We start from the raw sequence: 25,160 nt of genomic DNA on the forward strand, positions 1-25,160 counted from the left end.
AAATTCTCTGGCTTCGTTTCCTAGGAAGAAAAGTAGAGTGTAAAGACTAGTTGACAGGGAAACAGGTAAAAAGGATCTCAGATTCAGTAGTGGTCAGTAAAACAAAGGAGTGCCAAAGATTCCCCCTGCAGATGAACAGGGATGAAAACCATGTTAATACTCAGTACCGTTGAGGAATGGTAAGATGGTCTACATAATTATAGGGGTCTTCCCTGCATGCAGCAGTGGCCTCTTCCAGCTGATTTCAGCAAGCAGGTAATTTGTTATAATGTTATTGGTCACTCACAGCGTTTCTGGGAAAGGTGAAAACTTAAGTCGTGGGCTGGTAGCCACGTACATGGCTTCAGGTGACACATACAGAGTCGGTCCAGCACTAGGTGCTGCCATATGGCCTGCCCGTACTTCATGACCTTGGTCGCTGCCTCAGCTCTCTGCCAGTATTCCTCCAAGAACGTGATCTGGAACTCAGGGCCTCATAGCTGCCAGGAGGAAGTCCCTGTGGTTCCTTGCTTCTTTGCACCACCGGCTGCCATTCCAATATTGGGCAGGCCTGGGCATCTCAGTGGAAGAGCCTAAACAACATCTTGGCTTCAAAGCAGCATGGAACAGTAAACACATGACCATTTCAGCAGCTATAGGGGAAAGCAGCCTCTATCACAAAACTAAGGGGAGTCCTTCTACACAGAAAAGAGTTCTGGTCTAGGGGGAAAAAATATAATTGCACCGCTGAAGGATAGCATTTTATATTTCTGAGGGTATAATGTGGTTTATTCTTTATCTGGAAGCAATTTTGCAATATGCCGCAGGAGGCTTAAAATCATTCATGTCCTCTGACTTTACAATAATCCCACTTCTGGTAATTCATCCAAAAGAAGTGATCTGAGAAGCAAATATGTATGTACAAAAACGGTAACCAAAGCTTCATACATCGATCCAAAAAAAGTTGACAATACCCTAAATATTTTTAACAATTAAATGATGATCTGACAATGGTAGGTCTATTGGTTTAAATATTATCTGAATCAAGGGGAAAAAGTATGAACTATGGAAACTCACATTTACAGTAGTGCTATTATGTGTGAGAGGCTGTTTTAAGAGCTTTGGGCAAACTGTGTCCTGGAATGGGCACACCAGTTCTGTGAGCCACGGAAGTGAAGTGCTGTTTTCAAAGGGATTTTTAAGTAAATTGCCTCAAGGGAAGAGGAAGAGGAGAAGGAAGAGGGCCTGTAGAAGCCTCTGTTGGAAAGCCTAGAATTGTTAAGGTGTTTTGAGAATCTCCCCAACGTAAACTTTTGTTTCAACAACAGGAAGTAGGGAGTTGGTGTCTACTGCAGTGAAACACTGACATTCCTGGTCTCCCTTTTGGAGCTGGACTCCTTCCTTCGCAGATAATGCTAGTTTTAATCCCCAGCCTCACTCATCATTTATCACTCTCTATAAATATTTTCTGTGGTTTTCTTTTTTAAAAATAAAACAACACTTTTTAAGTTTTATTTTTATTTTTTAAAGATTTTATTTATTTATTCATGAGAGGCACACAGAGGAGAGAGAGAGGCAGAGACACAGGCAGAGAGAGAAGCAGGCCCCATGCAGGGAGCCTGATGTGGGACTTGATCCCGGGACTCCAGGATCACACCCTGGGCCAAAGGCAGGCGCTGAACCGCTGAGCCACCCAGGGATCCCCAACTTTTTAAGTTTTAGAATGGTTTTAGATTTACAGGAAAATTGCAACGACAGTATAGAGTTCCTGTCTAACCCATGCTCAAGTTTAACATCTTTCATTAGTACAGCGCATTTGTCACAATGAATGAACCAAGAGCAATATACTATTATTGACTAAAGTCAATACTTTGTTCAGCCCTCCCTAGTTTCTACCTAATGTCCTTTTTCTGTTCCAGGATCCAGTCCGAAATACCACATTACACTTAGCCATCATGTCTCCCTGGGCTCCTCTCGGCTGCAATAATTACTCACTTCCCTTATCTTTGATGACCTGACAGTTTTGAGGAACACTGGTTAAGTATTTGTAAAATGTTCCCCAATTAGGATTTGTCTGCGATTTTTCTCATGATTAGACTAGGGTTATAGATTTTTAGGAGGAAGACCAAAGAGGTTAAGTGCCATTTTCATCACATAGAATCCAGGGTACATATTATCAACACAACTCATCACTGTTAATATTAACCTAGATCACCTAGCTGAGGTAGTGTTAGGCGGATGTTTCCGATACAGAGTTACCTGCCCCCTTCTCCACACTGTACTCTTTGGAAAGAAGTTACTATGCACACCCTATACCTGAGAAGAGGAGAGTTATGGCCCAACTCCTTGAAAGGAGAGTATCTACATCAATTATTTAGCATTCTCCCACATGGGATATTTGTCTATTCCCTCCCATTCATTTGTTTATTCAATCATTTGTATCAGTAGGGACTCATGAATACTTATTTTACACTTTGGGCCAATACTGCTTTGTGTATTTTTTCCTTCATATTGTTTGCTCTTAAAATCAATAATAATAGTGGATAAAACCAATGACCAACCCAAACCCTGAGACACCTGAAGAGAGTTAAGAGTCAATACTCAACAAATATTTCCTGAGCATCTATGATGGACCAAACTCACATGGCTTTCTGTAGCAGATAATAATGCAGTTGACCATCAACCTGTTTATTATTCTTTGTCCAAGATCAGGCCTTGAATATCATCATGGAACCAATTTGCCCAATGACTGGCTTCCATGACCCTTCCTTTAAAGACTTCCTTATGATAAGGTCCCTAACACACATTCACTCACAGATTTGTTAGTGAGATCAAAAGCTTTTCCCAGTCTAACATCGAGTACCCTAGGTCAGCTGCCTCTCTCAAGCTTCACCATGTTGATTTCTTATCTTTCACCTGCTCCTTAAGCGTCTTCCAGTTCAGCATTGACTTTGTTCTTCTGAGTAACACATCATTGGAAAGAAGATTCTAATGTGTGGACTCATTCAACTTTCTTCTCCATTTCTAAACTTACATGTACTGATTTGTACCACTTCTCTCTTTCATTATGATTCCCATAATCCAAAGCCAGTTTCCTCATCTCTATTCTTGTTACTTGCGCCTATTGCCCTGGAGACTAACTCCATTAAATATCCAATTCCTGCTCCTTTAATCTTCTGTCATTCTCAACCTGCAAACACAACGACTTTCATCATTGTTATCAATGCTAACATTTTTTTTGAATTCTTAACTATGTGCCAGATATTGTGATGAGCACTTTCTAAGTGTTTCATTTAATCCTAACATCAACCCTGTAGTGTAAGTAATATCATTAGCCTCCTTTTACAAAATAGGAAATAGGCTCTGTGACAAAAAGGAATTTGACCGAGATCTTATTGCTAAAAAGTGGCAAAGCCAAGATGGATGGTACAGCAAGGTTCTGCAGAAATGCCCTCACCTTCCCATTGACTCATAGGATTTTTTCTGCCTCTCATTTGCTTTGTTCTGAGCAAAACAAAAAGCACATTTCACATAATTTTCCTCTCCACCATACCACAAACATACTAATTCATGCCTCTCCTTCAAAAAGTCAATGCTCAAGTAAATTTAAAAATAACCATATTAAATCTTCAATTCCCTCCAGAGGGGATGGTAGTGGAGCCAGAGAAGAACCAACAAACCTTGCAAACAAAACTGTGGATTATCCAAAGTCACTAGGCAGTAAGTTTTAAGCCAAGCTAGCTGGGAGAAAGCAGTATGCTTAACACATACATAATGGCAAATATCTCAACAAATGACATCCTCAGGGGTAGGAGTGTAAAAAGGTCAGAGGAAGGAAGAAATGTATCTTGGGTCCCCAGTATGAATGCAAAATTAAGAAAACAGGGCTTTGATTCTGGCCTCAAATGCTTTTGATTTTTTCTTTCTTCTTCTTCTTCTTCTTCTTTTTTTTTTTTTTTTAATGGACGAAAGAAGCCTTCTAACCAGCAAGGTAAATAGTTCATGGGTTATTTATTTTATCTCTATTCCTGGTTAAATTGAGTTCAAAATAATTAGATAACCCTGGAAAGGCCGTGGCTGGGACTGCTAATTCCACCTAATGATTTTCCCGTGTAGTTGCCCAGTGAAAGGGGTTATCTGTTAAAACGAGCTTTACACTATTAATAGAGTAAAATTACAGCTTCAGCAGCTAACCCCAGGTAACGTGGTTGTGGGTAGGGTTTTAAGACTCAGGGTTGGGAGCCAAGTTGCTCACTTCCCCCAAACGACCTTTCTTTCTGACTCGCAGCTGATGCTTCCATAGCAGACCTAACGGTTAACTTGCTCCCGACACCTTACACTATTTGTGGCCTTAATTGAGGGACCTAAACAAACAAATTAATCACCCTGGCCCATAAAAATGACAGAATTCATATGGTAGCATTCTTCATTCTCTCCAATTTGTTTTCCTGAAATCCCCGCAGCGATTTATTTGCTGAATATGCGAGTTTTTTCCCCCTTATGAAAATTACAAATTGTTGTCAAGGTTAACGAGTTAATATTCTCATTCAATATTTATTTTATGGGGAGACGGCGGAAGCGCAACTCTTCCTGTACTTCTTTCCCCTGCAAAGTCTGGTTTCTTAATCAAAATGACAAGGACACTGTCCTTTGTATGATACTTGGAATCATCGAGACTAAAAAATGAGCTTTATTAATCAACAGACCCTGATTAATTATTATAAAGTGCGGCGCCTACATTTCTGTACATTTTAATAATTCCTGCAGAAGGCTAACAATGTCCCCGGAGGTTTGGGGGCTTTGGAGTTTGAATGTTTCTAAGCAATGTCACAATAAATAGTCAAGAGTAGCAGTGTTCTTTCTCTAATCCACTTCGCTTCAAACCGACAAACCAGGGAAAACCTTTTTTTTTTTTTCCTATTTCCCATCTATAATTCATCATTTGCATACAAAGTAAGGAGCCAAGAATCAGCGGCTTCATCAGTTTTCAAAATACCAGGGGACAGCGAGGGTGATTTATCGCAGGCCACATGATCTAGTTCACATAATCAGAATATGTCTGCGGAAAACAGCCTGACATGCTTTCTTGATAAGAGTGACCACACAGAAGATCGACAAGAGGAAGGCCAGAGGTCTGAGAACCTCCCATGAGCTGTGACTCCCCGACCTCCTTTCCCAGGCACGCCCACCCCAAGTCCCCGTCAACAATGGGGTATCACCCATCCTAAAGGCCGCAGGAGGCGAATATGTGCCTTCACCACTTCTGAACCACCCCTTTCAAATATCATGGGGAAAAAGATAAAATACCCTGTGAGAATCACCCAGAGCCATGGTGATATTCTCTATCTTGACTAGGGTTATCTCAGGGTATATATTAGACAAAAAGTAGTGAGATTGTGCCCTTAAGATCTGGGCCTTTCGCTGTGTATCAATTTGACCTCAGCCTATATGTTGAAAAAAGAGCTTATAGGAAATAAGAGGAGAATTAAAACAGCAATGTATGTGTCTCTAACATCATCATTGTGAGATACGTGTATATATAAATACGTGTCTGTGTGTATATAAAGGTCTATATATTGTGTGCATGTATATATAGTATTTATATTTTATATTATATATGTAATATAAAATGATTATATATAATTAATATAAAATAATATTTCATATCTATAAAATGCCTGTGACCCACCACATTCTCCTATTTCTCATTCTCAAAATGGCTCTGGAGTACACAGGGATGTAGATAAGCTAAAGCTCCAACCATTACAGGAACATTCCAAAGGGGGAAAAAAATGGCCAGGAAGCAAGAGAAAGGCAAAGAACAGTTAGATGTTCCATTTTGATCTTCCTCATGGGGACCCGCAATCTCATCTCATTGGCCACGATGTCCTAGGTGGTTCCCCTGCTGGGTTCCAGTGTGGCTGGGAAATGCTGCATTTTAGCTGGGCTCACAACCTGAATAAAATTCCATATTTGTCTCAGAGGAAGTAAGGGAAGAACAGATGTTAGCAAAGCAATGTGCAGTCTCCCCACCAGGGCTCACAATAGAAATTAAGTTGATTTTAAGAACATCAGAGACGGTATGTTTCCCCTTACAAATTTAAGAGTGTGGCCTGAGATCTGCAGCAACTTTATCTTTAAAACGTAACCCCTCAAGTAGGAGAGGAATGGTTGTGGTCACAGATAGAGGTCATGGATTTGGGAACAGCCCACAGCCTTTCTTCTCCAGGGTGGAGACCCAGTGAGGAACTATTACAATGTGCCATGTGTAATTAGAGCAGTTGCGAATTACTTTTAAGATTTACCTGTCAAAAAACCTCTTTTTAGATGTGACCAAAGTCCCAGTGCACCTCTGGAAGTCCGATAGGTGACCCCATCACCCGAACTAGATGTCGGCATGGAAAAAAATCAATCATGAGCACCTGGTCTGCACATTCCAAAGAAACACCTAACGATTCTACCCCACGATGTTTCTGGAAGGCAGCCCCTCTTCCTTTCTATTAGGTGTTTCTATTGCATGTACAGTAGAGCCCTTGTAAAACATCTGTCGGATTTCTTCATGGGACTCAGGCATTGTGAGGTCAAGACACATGCAGTGGCCAGGTCAGGGGGTTTGTGGCTTTTCGGGCACACTTTTGTGATGGAAGTTCGGGGGCGATATCTCAGGGCTCTGGAATCCTGGGCCTCCTCACTGTGCTCGCATTTTACCCTGTAGAAGCACAAGTTCAAATCACAGATAACAAGTAAATGAGATTATGATGTTAGCTTTCTCCAGAGATAACAGCAGTCCAGGTCATAAACTACCATATGGCAGATTTGGCAGTCTTTCCTGAGTGCCATGGATTAATTATCACATAGACAGACTCCAGTCTCCATTTGCAAGCAGCTCGGTCCCCCTGTGGCAGGGATTGGCAACCCGGTGAAGGCGAGAGCTTGTATTATGTTTGGCAGGGACACGATGTGACCTTACTGTGGCCAGTTTTGTCATCTCTTAACATTTCGCTCATGATTAAGTTTATCATTTCAAATAAACACAAAATGTCAGGTCTCTGGGTCTACTTAACATGGAGAGCCAAAATAGACCTCTCTTTGATTTAAAAGGGTCCAGGCCAAGGGAACGATCTGATTAGCTCTCCCATCTGACTTTTATTAGAGCTATCAGATAATACACTGAGGGCAAAATCCTTGCTCCAACTGGCTGGTTGCCACAAACCAAACACCCACAATGTACCTGCCATATTTCCCTTGACATCTCCAGGTTACTAACGCAAAGCAGTGGTTACTGGATTGATCCTTCTGGAGCTTCCCCTCTCAGCCTGGCACCTACTAGGCCAGAATCAATTCTGTTCACATTTATCCCGGTTCTCCATCAGTTGAGGATGCCTGATTGTCCTGGACCTTCCTTCTGTTCCGACTCTCACTGATAAGGACGGAGCAGAGTGCCTATTAACCTTTCGCCATCTGAGGCTTCAGTAAATATTCCCTTCTCTTAACAGATACCTTGCCCTCAGTTGACACAGGACACGGGGTGTTGAATGGTTTACTTCTCAAGTATTTCTTCACTCAACTGAAACAACCAAGTAGGTTTGAGGGGAAATGCTCTGTGTCAGCTTAGCTCTGAAGATGCTGCTGTGGATGAGATGCAACCAGCTGACATTTGCATTTAATGCTGGAGATTTCCAACCTCTCCGCCTTTAGCCCAGTCTCTCTTTTGCTTTGTGATTGTACCAGGCATAATCGTACTGGTCAATATCACAGAACTACAGACTCCATGCAACTATGCTTTTCAACCTAGAGCGGAAGTCAAAGCTTTGACTGCTCTGAGCTCATTCATTCGTTTATTTATTGAGTAAACATTAAAATGCTTGCTCTGGCTCCATCCACTCGTCATGCAGATCACCCTCCCTTCCTCTTTGTCATCCAGCCAAATGGGCCTTCTCTTAGTGATTTGGACAAGCTGAGGTCCTTCCTCCCTAGTGCACTTTTGCCATGTTTTTTAATTCGATGTTCTCCTTCTCCCTTCTCTTTGACCATCCCTTGCCTGCTTAACTTAGATTCATTTTTCACATCTCTACTCAAGTGTCCCTCAGAGCATAAACCAGGAAAGCCCATGGTATGCCTTCATAATAAGAAGGAGAAGCAAATAATAAAAAACAATGATCACAGGTATAATTAATAAATTGTGTTGATGACTTGTTAAATATGACTCTACCTCACTAGCATGTAAGTCTCATGAAAGTCTGTGACTCTATTTTGGTCAAAGCTGATCCTCAATGCCTAGCACCATGCCTTATACGAAGTGGTGCTCAATAAACGTTTATTGATAAATTCGAGCACTTACATGTATCCCCAAGGGCATTGCTGCTGAAATGACATGAGAAGTGTTCCCAGAGGAGCTCACCGGGAAGATGTGAAGGATAAACAGAGGATGGCAATCGTGTGAAAAACATTATAATACATTGCAGGTCCGGCCGCGGGTAAAACGTTGATGTTAAAAAATGTATATTTTCAATACCTATGACCACATTTCTAACCCTCACCAATGCCTTCAAGAGGAAGGTAGATAAAGACTAAGATTTTTTAAAAAGCCAAACTGCGATTCATTTTAACTTGAAAAACAAATAATACCGTGAACGTCAAAGTGCTCTTGATTTTCCAGAACAAGCTTGGTTCAGAGGGGAAAAAAGAGAGGTTTTATCAGAATTCCAAATATCAGTGGAAGAGCTTAGAAGACTGTGTAAACACTGTTTCAGAAATAAAGCAAAAAATAGGGGCAGATATATGATGATGCTTAGTCTTATTCCAACCTGGTAAAGAAAACATCTTAAAAAAATTACAATGGATGGGAGAAGAGTTTTGGAGATGAGTAAAGTCACTGGTGGGTATCTAAGAAGAAGCTGTGGCCTTTCTCCCCTCATAAAGGACAACATTTAGTGGTAGAAGTTGGGTGTGAGACAAATGTTCAGATAGGTTTGGAAAATTCTGGGTCATGAGGACTTGTAACTCACTTCCTCTGGCATAGTCCAGACAGCCAATAAGCCTCTTAGAAAAATGTCCTCTCCCATTCAGCACAATGCTACAGAAACATGGCAACAGAGAAACAAACACAGTGCCAGAGAAATACATGGAAACCAAGTACCATTAGCAAGGCTCAGAAACATGTCCAGATGCAGAGTTCTCAAGACAGTGTCATAGAGCACTGATTGTTCCTGTATGGTATGAAGAAACCAGCCAAGAGTTCCAGATCTCCCAAGGAGCACAGAGTATATGCTAAGATGTAGAGAATGGACAAAGAATTCAGAAATGTTAGATATGAGAAGGAAATTCCTGAACATGATCCCCAAACACTGGATCAAATAACCTATTTGTAGTGGAGACCAGTAGGACCAGAGGATGGTCTGAGCCCTGGATATTTCTTTACTGTCAGGATGACTGTCTCATCAAATAGCAATGCTTCAAAAATTATAAAACCAAGGAAGGAAGGAGGAGAGGTAGAGAATCTTAAATATTACTGGAATTTAATTTGGTGGTGACAGAGGTGATGAGATTAAGAGTTTTCAGCCATTGGTGGAGATGAGGGCACCTGATTTAAAATTTTATTTTAGCTGTGGGAAGAGGAGTCTACACTTCTGCAGCTTAGAGTATGTGACTGTCAACGTTTGAACCTGTTACAACGCAAGTTGCTGAGAGCTTATGAAAGGAAATGACCAGGTCTGTCTGCGGGTGAATTGAGAAAAGTCATTTGAGTTGGGTCATGAAACATAAGTAAGAATGTGCCCACTGAAGGTGGTCAGGAGTGAATGCCAGGTAGAGGGAATAGCCAGTGTTTGGGGAAAGAGGAGCCAAAAAGCATGGCCCAATCAGTGAACAAGAAGAGTTAGAACACTGGGTTTTCTAAAGGAATGAGTTTAAAAAGTTAGGGTGAAGATAAGTTAAGGAAAATAACCTCAATTCTGAAGGCTCTGAAATTTTTTAAGATAGAGAACGGGGCAGCCTGGGTGGCTCAGCGGTTTAGCGCCGCCTTCAGCCCAGGGCCTGATCCTGGAGACCCGGGATTGAGTCCCATGTCGGGCTCCCTGCATGGAGCCTGCTTCTCCCTCTGCATGTGTCTCTGCCCCTCTCTCTCTCTCTCTGTGTCTCTCATGAATAAATAAAATCTTAAAAAAAGGAAAAGAAAAGAAAGAAAAGAAAAGAAAAGAAGAAAAGAAAAGAAAAGAAAAGAAAAGAAAAGAAAAGAAAAGAAAAGAAGAAAGAAAAGATAGAGAACGAAGTTGTCAGAGTCTTCCGCAATGGGAAAGAAACTTGAGCAACTTCTCTAAAGGGTAGTTTGGCTTTATCTCTCACGTTTTAAACACACATGACTTTGACCAAGGGATTTTACTCTAGGGCTCTGAATCGGAAATGTTTGCTTGCCCATGTATACAAAGTTGTGTGTGCTTAAAGATTATCATTGCAACCGTATTTAAAATAGAAAAAAAAAAGAGCACATAGTCAAAATGTTCATTTTAGGAGACTGATATAGTGAATGGTGAAATATTATACAGAAATGAAAAGGAATAAGATTCATTATTATTCCCCGAAGTTGTAAGATTTCCAAGGCATAGTTAAATTCCAGCTTTACCCCTTTAGCAACTTTTGTCCTTGAGCAATTTATTAACCTGTCTGTGCCTGTTTTCTCACATGTAAAACAGGAATAGGAATATGCATATCTCCCAGAGTCATCATGAGGATTAAATTAGTTAATACATATAAAGAGCTTAAAACAATATCTAACGAATATTAGACACTTTATTTATGTATTCTTGCCGTTATGTATGAAGATAGAAAAGAAAACAGCACGACATGCATACTGTCATCCTGCTTAGGTTAAAAAAACAGGCATGAAAATTAAGTGACTTTAATATTTATAACATCTTTCTGAAAGAAGACAAAAGGAACTGTTGGCAGGTGATACATCTAGGAGTTGGAATAGAGGCTGAAGACTGGCAGGGAAAGGGGCCATTTTTATTATTTTATTCCCTCCTGTCCTGTTTCCAATTTAAAACAAATGATGTACTTGCATCACTTGTAAAGTGACCAAAAGAACCAACAAAATTAGTGATAATGTTCAAAATATGTATTTACTAAATCCATTGAGGTAGAGCGACATAAGATTATTTCAATACAATATTCAAACAAATACAATACTTAGTGGGAAATGCTAGCATGTCTGGAAATTCTCAAGCTCAAAAAAAAAAGATTACAGTCCTGTTTCCTATTCACATTGCCACTTTGATGGTGGGAAGGGCTTCCAACTATGATTATCATTAAATATTATTAATTATAATTATTAAATAGTCAATATGATTATCATTATTATTATTATCTTAGCTCCATAACTTACTAGCAGTGTGGCTTTGGCAGGTTTTATAACTTCTCTGACCTCTTTTTCATTTGAGGATAATTATGGTCCTTAGCTCTGGGTAGCAGTGAGGATTAAATGAGATAATGCATGTAAAGTGTTTTGCACAGTGTTTAGCATTCAGTAAGTGCTCAAAGTACAAAATAATAATAATAATAATAATAATAATAATTTTATCACCATCTGCTTCTTTTTAAAAAGATTTTATTTACTCATTCATGAGAGACTCATTTATGAGAGACACAGAGAGAGACGCAGAGACATAGCCAGAGGGAGAAGCAGGCTCCCTGCAGGGAGCCCAACATGGGACTCAATCTCAGGACCCCAGGATCACAACCTGATCCAAAGGCAGACACTCAATCACTGAGCCACCCAGGTGCCCTTATCATCATCTCTTCTTATATTAACCACCCTCAGAGTCATTTTCCCCTACTGAAACTATTCTCCTGAACCTTATGCAAAAGAAGAACTGAGTCAAAGAAGGTTCTGAGAAGTTTCTTTCTTAGTTTCTCATTCACTACACTGAGAGATTAACCTTTTTTTGAGGTGGGCACTTGACGGGATGAGCACTGGGTGTTATTCTGTATGTTGACAAATTGAACACCAATAAAAAATAAATTTATTAAAAAAACCTTTCTGATAATGGATTTACTTGATTTAAAAAAGAATAGTCAACGAAAAACTGACCTACTACGTCAGGCATTAAGCACGGAAGCCCTGGCAAATGAATATACTTGAAGAAAATTCATTTCCAACTCCCCCCACAGTCTCAAATAAATAAAGCAAATGAAACAACAATTGCTTTCTCTGCTCAAAACCACATTTCTGTCCTTTGATGAGATGATATCATCATGAAGCCATCATTCAACGCCAATGTATGAGAATCAGCAATGCAAAGTAGTAAGATTGAGTCATGGTAGGGATGCAGGACAGGGGTATAATTAACACTGATGGGTGCTTGGATTTTTTAAAACCAACATCAGGAAAATCAGGCAAAACTACAGTGTAATGTAAAACATTCTCCTGAGCTGGCAGGGGAGTGGACTGTACGACCCACAGGGTCTCTGTTCCAACTCTAATTGCTATTATTCTCTGGGATATGATATCTTAATCAGAAACAATAGCTTGCCTAATTGACTAAGGTTGGGGGGAGCCCTGCTACCTCTCACAGATATCTGAACAGTGAGCGCAGTAAATGAGTAATGCGGTGAAATTAAGAAAGGACAATTCAGACAGTGAGATCAATTAGATTGTGAACAGTCATACAAGCAGAGGCCCAGAAGCTTCTTCACTTGAAGTATTTAGCACTAGAAAGGTGACATAGAGACATCCTCTAGAGAATTATCTTTTATTTGCGAGAGTGGATGGTCTATTTTGTTTTCAAAAATGGTATTGAATAATTGCTCACATTTATAATGTGCCTCTCACTCATGGAGTTTATCTTTTTTTAAGATTTATTTATCTATTTATTTGAGAGAGAAAGGGGGGGGCAGGTGGAGAGTGAGAGAGAATCTCAAGCAGGCTGCACACTCAGCTCCCCTGCCCTCCGATGTGGGGCTCAATGTCACGTCCCTGAGATCATGACCCTGAGACCATGACCTAAGCTGAAACCAAGAGTTGGACACGCAACTGACTGCACCACCCAGGCACCCCATTGCTCATGGAGTTTAAAAAAACATCCCCATAATATAAAAAATAGTGAAAGGGAATAAAGGGGAAAGGAGAGAAAATGAGTAGGAAATATCAGAGAGGGAGACAGAACATGAGAGACTCCTAACTCTGGGAAATGAACAAAAGGTGTTGGAAAGAGAGGTGGGTGGGGGGTGGGGGTGACGGTGACGGGCACTGAGGGGGGGCATTTGATGGGATGAGCACTGGGTGTTATGCTATATGTTGGCAAAATGAACTCCAATTTAAAAAAAAAAACATCCCATATATTATGCCCACATCTCTGGTTACCATCACAAAATAACTTACTGTAATCCCAAATTTCCAGGTATGGATATTAAGCTTACAGTGATCTATTACCTCCAATATACCAAATATATTACCATATATAAAGTAAAATATAATATAGGAAGGATCTAACAAGAGAAATAATAATCCTGGTGCAAAACCCTGATGTCCCTATATATATATATATCAGGGAATACGGTACCTAACAATAATAATAACATAGCTATTTTTATTCAAATCCTTTGCTGGCATGTACCTGGACAAAAGCAGGAAAATCTTTTCTCTGGAAGTCATCTTGTTAGAGAGTATTTGCTTATGCAGTTTGAATGTATTTTTTTCCGTAAGTTTGACTGCCAAGTTAGAAGGCAGTTTGAAAGCAAAGGATACTGGACTGAGAGCCAAGAAACCTTGCCACTTCCTGGCTAGGCATGTGATTTTTTTGGACAGGTCACTAACTGTCTCTGGAGTGACATTTCCTTCAAGTTTCCACTGCCAATGACTCCTTCTTCCCTGCCCCTTTCTCTTTCATCCCAAGAGATCCACACTTATCAGTCACACTGCATTTACTACGTATCAGACCTATTGCCCCTCACCCCTTATTTTATTACTATCTATTGCTATTTGCTCATCACCTGATAATCAGAACTTCTGGTTAGGAGGTAACGATTATTATTATACTCAAGTAAACCAATGACTTGATTTCTTGCTTTACTCTGGGTAAGATGCCCATTAATACTGTAGAATATTAAAATCAGTCCATGGATCTCCATTCCTCCCTATAGGGCTTCTAGAAACCCCAAGTGTAGAGCCACTAGACTAGGTTCCACCAACTCCAGTGAGCATAGAAGAGATGAGAAAGGACAGGGAGGATCTGAGAGCCTCAGTCCCCTCAAGAGCTCAGAGCTACTGTTTCACTATATTTGCCATGGGGCGGGGGGGGGGGGGGGCAGGGGAGAGGCGGCGGATACCTAGAAGCAGGGTTGAGAGAGCTTTCAATCTTTAGGTAGAAACCAGAAGTCCCAGTTTCTACGCAAAATGTCATGATCTTTAAATGTTGGTTACCCTGTATTCATTAAATCTAATATGATGTCACTTAAAAGGGATCTTAATTTCTAAGAAGATGTAAAGAGAAAAAGTTTTCTAGAATCAGGGAAGTATAGTTGGATTTTTCTTTTAAAATTCTATTTTGAATTTTAAAATTTAATTTAATTATGTGAGACATAATTATGTCTATGTAAAAGGATCATGGCATTGGAGTGTGACCTAGGTAGGGACCACCAGTTGTAGGTTTTTCTCTGCGTGGTTTTTTGTTGTTGTTGTTTTACTTCTGCCTCTTTCCCATATTCTCCAATGTCCCTGCTTGCTCTGCTATTTGATTATTCATCAACAGCACCGGGATGACAGTAAACATAAACCTTTTAAAACATAATCTTCCCCAGGAAAACCAGTCTGTGAAACAGATTCACTGAGAACTCTATACATCCTAGATGGACATATCGAACCCATCCCATTTTAAATAAGCTTATATAGAACTAAATAAGAATTGGTTACAGCTTGATTCATGGACAAAGTTGAATAATTCATGACATTATTACGCTTCATATAAAATTGATAAAGGATCTATCTATTGTTATTGAGTTACGTTTTATATTTTTAAACAATGCTTTGAATTTTCAGGGCTCAAATATTTTCATAGAACTTCACAACACTAGCATCCAAGCCGTTGGCTTGTGTTGCCCCATAGATGAGAAGGCTGTATGCAAAGCACCAGTCTTTTTCATCTTTCAAATGAGGACCTGCTGCGTGCCAGGAGAGTGTGTGTGTGATGTGTGATGTCACTTTGTCCTCACATAACACTTTAAGGTAAGTATGATGCACGCAGCTCTAGCTACTGAGAAGGAAACTCAGGGACGTTAAAAGACTGGCTTGGAATCATAGCTGATTATGCTTGTTTGTCCCTTTCTGATTCCTTCTATACTGGCTCCGTGCTTGCGGTGCCCTGGGAGGCTAAGCAGTACCTGCCACTACAAAGGGTTCTTCTTCCCAAAGCTTCTGGTTGGATTTGGCCCATGGGGAACTCTACTAGGACATTGGAGGGGGAAAAAAAGAGACAGTGATCTCAGTATATTTTCCTTCAGCTCCCTACCTGGGTGGACTGGGATCCTCTTGGGATAGGGTGGTCATCTCCACATGGCCCTTGGTCTCCGGAGTCTACCCACCTCTCCTTCCCCTTGCCTCTGAGGCACAAGGATCATAAAAGAGCCTCTCTGTGAGTAGCCCTCTAGTACCCTATTCTTCTGGAGGTTTACCAATAGCTGCTCGCAGCTCTGTACATAGTCCCTTTGCTTAACTCTCTTTTTAAAATCTTCCTATTTTTGTAGTCACCAAGCCCAGACAGCTTCCAGGAACCAATCAGAAATTCAAACATAGGTACTAATAACTCAGGATCAAAACTACTTTTCACCAAACCACAGAGATCCCCAAATTATCTCCTTAGAAAAACTCTGAGCCTGTGATATTACAATAGTCTGTTTTAAAAGGGGGGGGGGAGGAAACGTTTAAAAATAGACAGTCATTTCCTGTGGTATAACATCTTCTTCACTAGTATCAAATACCATTTCTTTAAGAACCATCTAGTACCTTTGAACTCTTTGGAAGAAAAATGCAATGTAAATCCAAGGTATTAATAGTATATCATTTTTGCCTGGTGATAAAATCCCCAGTGTCACAAGGCTACGATAGGATAAAACCATTTCAACAGGAGAAAATCTTTAGGAAACAGATTCTACTACAAAGAAATTCACTTTGTATAAAAAGTATAGGTTTGTTGAATTCAAAAAGGTGTTAGAGGATTTGCTAATGCAAGGAGGAACACAAGATTACCTGTACGCGGAGAATGGAATGTTCTGTTTCCGGCGCCACAGTCAGTGGTATCTTTATAATGATGCAGGTGGTCACCTGGAGCTGCTTGGGTACACCTCAATATTTGGTTCCTACAGACATTAAAAAAAATAACGCCGATAATACGTCCTTCTTACTCTTTTCATTCACACAGTCTCTATTTCTATTCTAAGTAGTTCACCAGGCAATTCTGGGTTCCAGTTTATTTTTCCATAAAACTAATGATAAGAGATCCCTGGGTGGTGCAGCGGTTTGGCGCCTGCCTTTGGCCCAGGGCACGATCCTGGAGACCCGGGATCGAATCCCACATCGGGCTCCCGGTGCATGGAGCCTGCCTCTCTGTGTGTGTGTGTGTGTGACTATCATGAATAAATAAATTTAAAAAAATTAAAAAAAAAAACTAATGATAATAAGACGTAAAAGAACAAGCCCTCTTAATGAACGCTTACTTGTACCGGGCATGGTTACGCTGTTTCTAAGCATTTTCTCAATATACGTATATTATTTAACTTAATTTTTACAACATATCATACTGGCATACTTCTATTACGCTCGAGTTACAGATGAGAAAACTGAGACCCAGTATATTTACTTATCATCCTGCTGAAAGGCAGCCAGCTCAGAGAGGACAAAACTGAGACTTGAACCTGCCGCAAAGCCAACACTCGGTTTTATCCAGGGTTGCACAGTCAAATGAGAACCGAGATCAGATTGGTACACAGGCTTAATGCAGCCAGCTGGAGGATTGTAAAACCGGAAAGCAAGTGTCCCACCTAAAGGGACAGTCACTGTCCAGCTCCAGCCGATCCATCATTCCCCTAAAGAATGGGGACACAGTACCGCCACGTCTCTGGTTTTTCAAGAGAAGTGAACATTCTGAATTTTTATATGTGAGTCTCCCGATTTTTAAATGCAGGGTATCATCCAATAAAGAATACTTAGGTGTTCCAGCTAAGCTCACGGACCACAGGCCTGTGGTCTGTGCCCTTCCCTCAGCTTGGAGGGTAGACACAGAGAAGGCCCACCTCTGCGATCCCTCCACCACCTCCGTTACATTCAAGGTCGGGGACGTCACGCAAGCCCTAGAGTGAGTCACAGCCAGGGTGACCAACCCAGCCCCGTTGGCCTGCAATCTTCCTGATTTCAAAACCAGCCTGCGCCCAGGAAGCCCCAGTGCCCAGACGGAGTGGGGCTTGTTGGGCACCTGGTTAAAGCAGAGAACTGGCTTCTGGAGTCTGCAAAACTCGCAAAGGTCAGATACCCTGACCCTTCAGACCGTGTCCTTTCAGGGGCATCTCCCTGTGCGTGGAGGTGCTACCTTGCTGAAGCTTTTGTGTTTCCCCTTTGGGAATGGAACCACCTCCAAAGTGAGGGTGTAAGGTTCCCTCGGACAGGCCCCCCAGGAGCAAGTTTCCCAGAAACTCTCAGGCCACATCAGAGGAGAGGAGGCCACGGGGAGGCAGGCACCGTCCCTGAGAAGGCGGCTGGTTGTTATTTGTCAGCGAATCCCAATTCGGATCCAAATGGGAGCGGGCCATTATCGGGGACTCACACAGCTCCAGGTAAACAGCTAATGAGCAGGCTGCCAGTTCCATTTTTATCAAGAGCCCTCCGAGACTCAACCGTGCCATTTCATAAAATATGCAGATGCTAGTGCGGGGTTGGGGTTGGGGGGGGGGAGAGCAAAGGCTTTGAAAATGATTCACACAACCTAAAAATGATGTTGAAAAGGGAGGAATTAAATATTCACAAAGTGAGAGAAATTAAGGCATATTAGCGGTTCGGATGTGGAAGTGAAATGAGTAACATGCACAGGGTTGATGAGGACGGCGTGATTACAGATCTGTCCAAAGTCTCTAATTCTGACACGGTGCGGAGTGGAGGTGCCCGTGCGGCTGGTAAGGGCAAAAAAATGAGGTAGGGGACACGGTGCACGAGGCAGACAGATCAGAGGCAGAGGGAGGAAGCCACAGCGGTGATTAACAGGAGGCTCCGCTCGGTGCTGGGGGTGAACTCCACGTTCACAAAATGAATACTAATTACTAGCACAAAACAGACTTCAAGTTGGCTAGACGCTTGATGCTATTAAGTCCATAACGGAAGGCAAGCAAAAGGCCCAGAGGCTGGAGGGGCTGGATTCGGTGAGGTCACTCTACCCTCCACTTTAAAAAAATGGGAGGGGGGGATGGAAAGCCAAAGCATGGCCCATCCAAACTAGAATTAGCAGTAATTATTATATAATATGTAATGATGAGATTTAAATGGGTAACACATTTTCTCTGCTGAGATCATTTAGACATGATTCATACAAATGATGAAATTAATAGATCTTCCTCTTTTCAGACTGCCAGGCGGCTTCAACTAGATTTTTCAACAGAGACGGATCCTCGGGAAATCATATGAATAGAGAGATTTACGGAAATTGCAGGAGGAATTGGTTTCGGTTGTGTAAGAGCACACTAGGGTTTAGAGAAACTCACACGTTCACCTCGGGGATGAGCGCACAGCTCTTGGCCCTCTTTTCTTTCTTTAATTTTTAACGATCTACCTCTATTTTTATAAGGGGTCGTAGAGGTAAAGGTATGAGACCAACATCCTCAAAATAAAGAGCTACAACACTGAAGGCTAAACAAATATTTACACGGAGGTAGGATTGCTTTCTTTGCATCCAAAGTGCAAGAGAAAACAGTCCATAGATGTGAAAATACATTTTAAATAATAATAGGGACATGGCCCAAGAAATTTAAGATTTAATACCGATGGAAAACAATTTAAGAGATGATAGTGTTTGTGGATGGGGTATTCATGATTCCAGTGCCTTTAAAATTTTCAAGAGAAATACGAGAAAAAAAGTAGATTGCAAACAAAAAGGAAAGCTCAGAGCCATCTTTGATAAAGTGTTTCTTTAGCATTTCTGCTAAAAACCCATCACTGTTGTTGGATTGGGGGATTTTTTTCTTTCCCTCCTGCACAAGTATAAAGCGGTTACCGGGGACAGGAAGACTGCCGGAGATCCACTGTTTTCCGAGGGGAGATTTCTCTAGTCCCATTCGCTGCACAGCATATGAGCAAATTAACAGGCACTCGGGGAGGAAGCCCACAGTACGAGGCTCAGGCATGTAATAATTAACATAGCCTTGCTACCTCCGTGGCATCCTGGGATGAAAATATTAATCATTCACAGCTGTGATCGCCTCAAAATCTCCTATTTTATGGCTTTGACACATCCATGAATAATGCCATTTACTATAATGTGCTGCATATCAGAAGGAACACTTTTACAGTAGGGCTGTTTCTCCAGAATCCATCGTAAACCGATATGAAACCTGGATTCCCTTCAGCAGCTACAGAAAACAGAATGTGAGGCCGCACACCTGCTCAGCTTTACTGAGCACCTACTAGGCGTCAGAAATTCCATGCATTCTTTGTCCAAGCCTTACAATGGGGCAATGAGGACATAATGAGTACTGTCATTATGTCCATTCTGTACAGGATGAAATGTGGGATCGGGAGGCTGAGGTCAAACAGCCAGACACACAGAGGCAGGGTGTGCATTGCTCCGAAGCCCATGCTCTTCCCGCAGCATGGAGTTCAAAGGGAACTTTAAATATTACCGTGACATTGGTTTCCACAGTGTCCTCGCCCCACTGGGTCCCCAGGGGAGCGCCTTGGCAATTAATTCATTTAGGGAATCGGGTGGGATTTTTTTCTACCCTGCTGCATCACCGTGAACACCCTTCTTTTTCACTTTGCCTACCCTTGATCCGAGCACACAGCCCAAATGCATGCCCCGGCCAATGCACTTGCCACACTGCAGTTGAGAGTGAGAGTTTCCCAGTGTAAATGGAATTGGGAGCTCCCCTGCCCAAAATCTGTGCACTTTTTCTCCTTACGTTGAGGATACAGATGCGCAATACATTGCCCACAACGTCCCAGGGGATCTTGAACATCCTGTGCCCCCCAGCCTCACCTCCTGTTTCCCTCCTTCTAGATCTTTCATTGACATCCAGCAAAGAGGAAGTCTCTGCATTCCTCAAAGCCACAGATCTCATTTCATCTCTAGTCCTCCGGCACGCGGAGATGCCTCTGCTTGTAACACAGCTTTTCCCCTGCTACAGTCTCCAAACCCACACCTCAGCTGGTTCCACCTCATCCTGTGGCTCTTCCTTCTCTTACATTTCACTTTCTCAGAGTTGACACCGTTAACTCTCTAGTCTACTTCGAGTTTTAAGATTTTATGTATTTATTCATGAGACACACACACACACAGAGGCAGAGACACAGGCAGAGGGAGAAGCAGGCTCCATGCAGGGATCAGGGAGCCCGATGTGGGACTCGATCCTAGGACTCCAGGATCATGCCCTGGGCCAAAGGCAGGCACTAAACCGCCAAGCCACCCAGGGATCCCAACTTTGAGTTTTCTAGATGCTCTCATAACCCTATCCAAGCTCTCCTTGGCAATTGTCACAATTATAATTGTTCTCTGTATGATTGTTCATATCATAACATCTGACCCCCATAGGAGCTTTCAACTCCATGGTGGTAGAGACTATGTTCTCAGGCTCAGGCACATAGCAGGTGCTCAATAAGTGTGTGGAAGGAAGGAAGGAAGGAAGGAAGGAAGGAAGGAAGGAAGGACAGATGGACTGACTGAAGCATCCTCATGTTTAGCCAGAATCCTTTCCACCTGCATTTTCTCTGTTGTCTAACCCCTCACCGAAGCTCTTCCTTGCTGACATTCGCACCACTTGACAACAACCAGAAACTATTGCATCATGACCACTGTTGTTGGCAGGAGCAAGGAGGCTGAGTTTGTGTCCTTGGAGAATCATCTGACTGCAGGAACCTTGACTCCCCCAGGCCCCCATCCCTTCTCCTGTACATCTCTTAGGTGTTATAATACTGTGCTGCGGTTGCTTGTTTGTGTGGTTGGCTCCTTCCCTCGTTGGATTGCCAGCTTCCCAGGGGAGCTGACGTGGGAGGTATCTGCCTCTCTTCGGTGTCCAGCACAGGACCTGAGCCCACAAATGTACTCAGTAAATGGCTGTTGTAAACAATTCCGGTCATGAATGACTCAGTAATTGAATGAATAACTAGGCGAATTAGTAAATTAGTGAGTTCATAAAAGACGTCAATGTGAAAAAACAACTATTCACTCAACTATTTCCTAAAGGGTAGTGCCCATCCCCATGGGTGGTACACAAGATAATTTTTAGGAATACATAAACTAACCTTTCAATTTTAGTTGCTATGGAACAAAGAAAAAGATGTTAGAAAAAAATTAACCTGTACATTAATCCTTTATATTATTGATATTATGACTTAAGACAATTTAAGTTAAAAAGAATATTAAGCAAATACAGTATTATTACAGAAGGTGCTGGACATGGCAAAAATCATGAAATTAGGAGGCTTGGGAACACATGGTTTGAAAATGAAGGGGGAAAAAATCTGTAAGCTTTTACTATGTTCCAGGCATTGTTCTAAGCACTTGACCTGTATTAAATCCATGGAATCTTCATAAGAGCTCCATGGGTAAAAACCATCCCCTTTTCTAGGTGAGGACATGGAAGCTGAGGTACAGAGAAGGGTAATCCTCACCCAAGGTTGGATAACCAGTAAGTGTTTGAATCGGAGTTTGAATCCAGGTAGAGCCTGTGGTCTCCTACGCAGCGCTGCTCAGACTCTCACAGAAAAAGTGAGAAGGAGCAAATGAACAAATCTGTGGGACAGTGAGTGAAGCATGGGCTGTGGGGGCATGAGAAAGGGAGGAAATGACAGCTAAGCCCAGGGCCTTTCATGGGCACGACCCAGAAGTAGGAAGGATGACGCGAGGGACCTCACCCTCATTCTGTTTGTGGCTTCTCTGCAGCCACCGTAGTGCAGTAGCCACTCTGGGCACCCACGTGGAGGCAAATTTCTTTAACTGCATCTACTTGCGGCTCATGAAAGGGACAAATGCCCCATTTTTCTCTGCTGTCATTTGAAGGGTATCTTTCTGAGCTCTGATGTCCAAAAAAAACCAAAAAAACAGGTGGATGTGAGGTGCACCCATTTGCTCTTGGACAGTCCTGCTCACTCTGGACTCTTCAGAGGAGCTAAGAACAAAGGGATCTGCTCAACAGCCATCCTAACCCCCGGGGGAATAGGACCAGAGGGCCACCCCATACCCATTCAGACAAAAAATGTGTGTTTTCTCACTTACTGATTCTCTTAGAGAGTTCAGCATCCTTCCCCCTGCACCAGGATCATATTGTCCATGACCATTCAAGAACAACTGACTCCCCTGCATTCTCCAAATCGTTTTCTTACGCTTCTCTTCCACCTAAAGTTGTTCTCCTTATTGCTCACTATGCAAATCCTAAGTCTGAATTCTCACTAGGCACCTTATTAGCTGTGGGTCATCAGGTAACCTACCTGCATTACAGCTCCCTTCCTGAGGTTTAAATGGAAATAACAGTAGCCCCACCTTAGCAGGTATCTGTGAGAAGCAAGGGGAATGATCGAATTTAAGGCACGCAAAGCATGGTGACTGGCAGGTGTTAACACTCAACGTATGGTTTTTATCCTACAGAGGGTTGATGGCAGTGCATACACTCAGGACTGCAACATTTATTTTTCTATCTCTAAACTTAATTTCATTGTCAAGACTTTTTTCCCCCAGGTGATGGAAACTTAATTGATTTAGGGTCTCGCCTCCTCCCTTTCCTTGAGGTTGAGACTTAAATTCCAGAGATTGGGTTTCTAATCACCCCCGGGGTCGTTATGACTTATCTATATGGTTATGTGATGATATGTCCTTTGTTAGTCTTGATCATGAAAGTTAAAATTACCTCTCCTCACCACAAAATGCAAGGCCCCATCAGCAATCCCCTGCCATCTCCAGGCCATATTTGGATGGAAATAGCTTTCTGATTCTCTCCGCTTGTCACTACGGTAGGGAAAAGCTAGGTGCACCACATTCGAACTTTCTGCATGTCATTCCATATGAGTCCAGAGACAGACACACAAAATATTAATACATTGAGGCACATAGCAATTGTTGGCGGAATGGAGGGTCACCTTCTAGACTTCTGGAACTGCCCTGAAGAACTGGCTTGCAGACATCAGGAATATGGAGAATCAGGAAGCTGCCACTGTACACCTATTGGCTTAAAAACCACTTTTTGATTCTTGATTAAGAAGCTGCTTCCATGATGGCTGGCTCCAGAGCCAGGCCTGCCACATTTGCACTGGCAATAACATAGGTGCTCAGCACTCTGCCTCTTGACACCCACACAACCAGCATCTGCATGCTGGGACTGCTTTTAATATTGCCATACAAACCTTTATCTTCCATGATGGTGCTTTCCAGAAGAAACCACTGAAGCAGCCAGGAGGGTAACATCTGCGTCATTCCCTTCTATTTCTCAGAAAAATACAAGGTGGGGCAAGGAGAGGAAAGAAGAACTTGCAGACCAAAGAATTGTCTCCCTACCTCTGCTAATGCAACTTGATAACATCCTGAAGATCGCCTCCCTATGTTGGGCTAATGCCGGGACAACAGTACAGATGTCACAGCAAGTTCTCCATTGACGTGGAGCAGCTGGATGAGGACATGGGTAGACCTGGCACCTTAGGTCTGGTTCCCAGTGTTTGCAGACCTTGGGTTCATGAATTTTGTTATATAAGCTCTTTTGGATGCTTTAGCCTCTTGATGATGTCTTCACAACCACTCTGCTGATGTTACTACTGCCCATTTTACAGGTGAGGGAACGGAGGCCAACATGGCCAGTCAGTTTCACATGGCCATGGGGGTTAGTTTAGGTTTTTGGTGATCCTAAAACTTACTCAATTTGGATTCTCCTTTAAAAAGGAAATCCAAATTACCAATACAAAATTAGATAAGAAAGTGAATATTTGAAATGAGAAAACAAATGGAGCCAAATTATAAATTTTAAAAAGCTAACAAACTTCTAACACATACTGCAAAATCTAGAAAAACAATTCAGTCTTTTATTAGCCACCTGACATCTCTAAAATATTTTTTTCTATTTTTTTTGTGTCACAATCTCTGTCCTGTCATGACAGAGATTTTATAAAATATCTTTCTATAGAGAAAAGAGAAAAATAACTTAGTCCTTCCCCAGCATGGCTGATCAGAACCTTTTCTATTATTGGTAGTTTATAAATGTTTATGTGAGGTTTATAACTCATTAGTGGTAATGTCGTATACATTTTTAGGATGGTTATCAATTTGGGGGAAGCCTCCATCAAATTTCTTTCCTACGTGGGCTGTAGGGTCTCAGGGAAATTCCAAGTTTTTCCTGTAACGACAGACCTGAAACACTCTTTGAATTAACAACCTCCAGTTCCCAGTTTGTCACTGACGTCCTTATTTTACATGTATTCCGAGTTTTACGGTATCTCATCTATGCTGGTATTCTGCGTCCTATTAGCAAGAAAGTTAAACAGTTGGCATTATAAATAGTCCTTTTTTAATTTCTGAGAGAAAATAAAAAATAGTGTATGATGCATTTATAATTGTATCTACTGCGTGAGTGAGTACACTCCCGAGACAACAGAACTTCCAATTGGACTACCAACGAGAGTCAGATCCTCCACTGACTCATGTACATATCTAATGCTCAGGAGAATTTTCCAGACTGGCTTGTGACTCCTTACATTCATAACCATGTCTCTCTTCTACTGACCACTGGGGCTGCAGACGCCATAGGATATATTCACATCACAGGGCTGCCGTTGACCTTGCACCTTTCTACCACAGCATGGCTTCATTGACACAGTGGGTGTAGGACTGTTTCTAGAAGTCATTCCAAACCAGGATACTAGCAGGGCCTTGACTATAAATGAGGCGACGGAGGAGCACATAAATATATCCTATGAAACCCCAAAGAAGTCTGTCCTTCCATCAAATTTCCTA

General features: G+C 41.9%; 1 long non-coding RNA gene across 2 annotated transcripts in view; it reads right to left on the reverse strand.

The window, feature by feature from the left end:
• LOC140595282 (uncharacterized) overlaps positions 1-25,160 on the reverse strand; it is a 154,467-nt gene that overhangs the window by 78,616 nt on the left and 50,691 nt on the right. For both annotated transcript variants that reach the window (XR_011996781.1, XR_011996782.1), the window contains exon 2: positions 16,220-16,329. This is a non-coding gene — a long non-coding RNA (uncharacterized lncRNA). The remainder of the gene's footprint in view (positions 1-16,219; positions 16,330-25,160) is intronic.

This window comes from Vulpes vulpes, chromosome 14, assembly GCF_048418805.1.
Source record: "Vulpes vulpes isolate BD-2025 chromosome 14, VulVul3, whole genome shotgun sequence".
NCBI classification, from domain to species: Eukaryota; Metazoa; Chordata; class Mammalia; order Carnivora; family Canidae; genus Vulpes; species Vulpes vulpes.